Genomic DNA, 5,168 nt, shown 5'->3' on the forward strand with positions numbered 1-5,168 from the left:
CACATCTGTATCTTTGTAAATATTTAAGCTACATCAATGTTTTATATCTCATAAATTAAAGTCGAATAAAAAAACCCGACTTCAAATCTTTCAAAGCTTTATCTCGAACCGTTTTCGAACTACGAACCGATATGTATGTGTAAGCTGGTGACACGTAACACACGGTGGATTATTAAAACCGTATAAGTTAGAGTTGCGTTTTAAAGATCAAATAATTCGTTATAATTAAAGTACACACGAGACATAATTTCAAATCTCTAGGCCTCTTAGTTACAGAATTAAAAGCCAAAAACTATTTTCCCGCCAAATAATTCAAATAATGTGGGTCGACTGCGACGTTGCCGTTCCGTGCGTCCACTAGAGCAGTCGAATTTGAACCTAAAAACTAGTAACGCTTGAATCATTTTAATTTGTAGTTTAAATCATTTAATTTCGATTATAAGATTTTTAGACTAGGAGCCGGCTGATTTGTGTATTGAGTACCTAATAACCTATATTTTATTAATAAGAAAAAGCTAGGTAAAACAAAATTATATTTTAATATACAAGTAACGAACTTGTTTCCAAAGGCTCAAATATTTGTGGCGTTTCTAAACGCAACCACTTTAATTTTTATTAAAATACCGTGAAGTCCCACGATTCTGCTACGTCAAGTGGCAAAAATGGGCAACAACTATATTTTGCTCTATGGTTACAAACAGATTTTGCTCTATGACAAACACAGTTGACAATGAGGGTTTTCGCGATTGAAAAATCCGCCAGATGGCAATAAGTAGACGCGAGGTCCAAATGCTGCGTTATTGGTGGATTTTGACATATCTGTCAATGTCATGTCAAAAATAACCAATCCCATCAAAAACAATACTTGTCAAAAAAACCAAGTCTCGCAACTCAGTTGTTCTACGGTAAAAAGTTGTGAGATCCATGTAATACCAAGTCCAGGCCAGGAAATCTTTAACGTTTTACATAAATATATTGACTTGGCCATCGCACTAAATAATTTAATTTACACGTGTTTTCATGCGATGGCCAAGTCAATATATTTATGTAAAACGTTAAAGATTTCCTGGCCTGGACTTGGTATTACATGGATCTCACAACTTTTTACCGTAGAACAACTGAGTTGCGAGACTTGGTTTTTTTGACAAGTATTGTTTTTGATGGGATCTCATTTCTTTTTGTATTTTGTAGACAGCAGTTATGTATCTAGAAAACTGGACCGAAATTGAAAAATTTTACTCGACTTGGAGGTTGCACTACCGTGCCCCCAAATCTCATTTCTTTTTGTATTTTGTAGACAGCAGTTATGTATCTAGAAAACTGGACCGAAATTGAAAAATTTTACTCGACTTGGCGGTTGCACTACCGTGCCCCCAAATATTTTAGTTTTTCCTTGATTCATACACCAAACACTACTTATATTCCAAATTTGAAGCTTCTAGGTCTGCTAGAAGTGCCTTAGAATTTTGATGATCGGTGAGTCAGTCAGTGAGTCAGTGAGTGACAAAATTAAACAAAATTAAGTAACTTTGACCCGTTATAATTCTTAAACTACTGGTTCAAATTGAATGAAAATTTAAATATACCGTGTCTTTACAATGCCTGCATAGCTAATGAAAATTCAGCCTTCTAGTTTTATCCACAACGAAGTTACAGGCAGTCGAAAATGGCCTGAATTGCTTCGAGAAAAGGATGGTACGGCCGTGCCGCTTTTTTGCTCGACTTGGTGGGGGCACTGCCGTGCCCCCAGATCATGCAGCATTTGGACCTCGCGTCTACGTATTGCCATCTGGCGGATTTTCCAATCGCGAAAACCCTCATTGAATTCTTCTTCTTTTGTTGAAGAATCAAATAAAAAAAAAACTTAACTACAAGAATAAGCGAACATAACGACATACAGGGTGTTAGGTAAATGGGTATATGAGCCGACACTAGCCCATGTTAACATAGTCATATAAATGGTATGGTGAAGTCAGAAAATTGATATCTTCATTTTAATTATTTTAATTTTCATACAAATCGGATTTTATAAAATTTATTTTGTATGAAAATTAAAAAATTAAAATGATGATATCAAATTTCTGACTTCACCATACCATTTATATGACCATGTTAACATGGGCTAGTGTCGGCTCATATACCCATTTACCTAACACCCTGTATACAAGGTTTCCCAAAAAGTACTGTCAAGCCGAAGCCCAGAGGTAGGTATCACTAGGGCTACCCGAATACTCGATTTTTTCAAGTTATTTATAATTTTCAGATGATTTATGATGATGATGAAAATCTTTATCATATTTCAAAAACCGGGATAAAATCTATCCTACGTCCTTTCCCGGGACTCAACCATTATTTACTATTATTTATTTATAAAATATAGGTTATTAGGTACTCAATACACAAATCGGCTGAACCATTTAAGAACCTAGTAAGAGCAGCGGAGTAAATTTTACAGGAGCGCGAAAAAACACATTTTCGTTTACCATACTGGTATACTCAAACTTTTGAAAACTTTTTGATGTTTATTTTGAAGCTTAATAATTTAACTTTATATTTTACAATAAATTAATTAATTAACTTTTAAATAGCAAGTTTTATGGCCCTTACTAACACTCAAATGGTTTTCTTTTTTTTTTTACTTCGTAAAAACCAGAATCCAAACCTAGTATGAGCGCACTTACTAGGTTTTATAGCCTGACCAGGAACATAAAAACCCTCGCCATGTTGCGGAAAACTAATGGTACTAATTTCTTTTAATGGCAACAGTAACTGAAAACTTCATTGGCATGTCACCTTGCATGTCAGTCTATTGCTGTCAAAGTGTAAACAAACTTTATTTTAAATGTGCGCAATTGATTTTGTGAATTAAATTGCTAAAATCTTTTTATAGTCGTGAAATAAAAGTGGTTCACAATGTGTTAAAGTATTTGTCGAAGAGAAATACTAAGGGTTCGGACAATATTTTCATTGAATAATGTTTCCGACAAAGGTTGTCAAATTGACTGACATGTTCATCGTATAGTACAGTCCACTATGAAAATTAGCTGTGGTTTGTTTCAAATACCTATTTTAAAGTTTTTTGTCACTTCCTAAGTGTTGAATTTTATGGAATTGGGAAAGAAGTACCGAGTTTGAAGCGTTCATGAGCAGACATTGCAGTTGAATATTCAAGTTCTGAATTTGATTATTGATAAATAATCAAATAAATCCTACTAACTCGATTGATGGTTTCATTTAATTTATTTAAACCAGGTTACCTATAATAATATTTTTTCGTTAATTTATGAAAATATCAAATTAGCCCGTAATCCTGAATCCTGATACATAAAGTTAGCCTATTAATTTAACACAGGTACGACTGTACTCAGTGTTGCACTATCAAATGCAATTGACGCGCCTCTATGCCAGGGTTTTTATGTTCCTGGTCAGGCTATAAAATGGTTATTGGGGTCAGGGTCCATTTCAATCTTACCATAGGTTGGTCAAAACAGGAAGTGATCACCGAATGGTAAGAGGCACATTGAATATCAGACCCAAGCTGGAGAGGCGTCGACTGATGAAGTCTACGCTCCACCCAGCGCCCATCCAACTCCAAAACCCCGAAACCTTTCAGCTCGAGTTGCAAAATCGTTTCGAATGCCTAGGAGACTGTGATAATGTGGACGAATACAATGACAGGTTCGTGGAAATTGTCCAAACGACTGGGTCTAAGTTCTTTAAAACCGTCGTTCAAAAGGAACCAAAAAGATCTCTGACCTGAAGAGAGACGGAACTTGGTTCTGCAGTCCTCTGAAGATGCTGCTCAGTATCGGCATCTTAACAGACAGATCTCCAAGTCTTTGACTCACGACCTACGCCAATTTAATACAGATCGTATTAAAGAGGCGATTGAGCGTACCAAAGGCTCTAGTGTTCGCAAGGGATCTGTCTGTTGGCCAAAGCCAACTGACCAAGCTGAAGACCGAGGATGGCAAAGACATCTCGTTGGGGCCTGAGTTATTGGAAGAGATTGAGAAGTTCTACGGACAACTATACACGAGTGTATGTATACCTGTCACAAATCTAGCCGGAGAGCCAAGAGCTAGATTGACCCGACACTACACCGAAGATATCCCGGACGTCAGTCTGTACGAGATTAGAATGGCTCTCAAACAGCTGAAAAACAACAAGGCACCGGGTGATGATGGAATCACGGCTGAGCTTCTAAAAGCAGGCGGAACGCCGGTAAAAGGATCTTCAGAGGCTGTTCGATTCCGTCATACTCGAGGGAAAAACGCCTACGGCATGGCACAGAAGTGTGGTGATACTCTTCTTAAAAAAAGACGACAAAATCTTGTTAAAACTATAGACCCATCTCACTTCTGAGCCATGTCTACGTCCGAAACTATCCACCACCGCCGTGGAAGATGTTTTCAAGCTTCTGGACTGGAGCGGATTCGGCATAAATATCAACGGCGAGTATATCACCCACCTTCGTTTCGCGGACGATATCGTAGTCATGGCTGAGACCGTGGAGGATCTAAGCACAATGCTCGATGGCCTCAGTAGAGCCTCTCAACAAGTGGGTCTTAAAATGAACATGGACAAGACAAAAATCATGTCAAATACCCGTGTTTTACCCACTCCTCTGAAGGTTGGAGACACTACACTCGAAGTTGTTGAATTATGTATAGGTACCTAGCACAAACAGTCCAGTTAGGTAGGTCCAACTTCGAGAAAGAGGTCAATCGTCGAATCCAACTCGGCTGGGTAGCGTTCGGGAAGCTTCGCAATATTCTCACGTCTGAAATACCGCAGTGTCTCAAGACAAAAGTCTTTGATCAGTGTGTGTTGCCAGTGATGCTAGGTTTTTTATGGTCGGGAGGTGGGTGGACACGAATTTTCATTTCCCAGTAAGGCACATTGACCATTATAAAACCTAGTATTTTCATGCACTTACTAGGTTTCGAAATGGTTTATGTTACTTACTGGTTTTTTAAAATGGTCAAATTGGGTTTATGGTGTAGTTACTAGGTTTGGAGTCCCTTGCCTTTTAGGCTTCTAGTTGTTTGATCGCAATTTCTGTCTTTGTATTCGGTAGGTACCTTAATATTATGTAGCTTTATGATAAAAAACGAAAATCTGAAAACATGTTCCTTACTAGGTTCTTAAATGGTTCAGCCGAAATC

The sequence above is a fragment of the Ostrinia nubilalis genome, chromosome 4, assembly GCF_963855985.1.
Source record: "Ostrinia nubilalis chromosome 4, ilOstNubi1.1, whole genome shotgun sequence".
Lineage (NCBI taxonomy): Eukaryota > Metazoa > Arthropoda > Insecta > Lepidoptera > Crambidae > Ostrinia > Ostrinia nubilalis.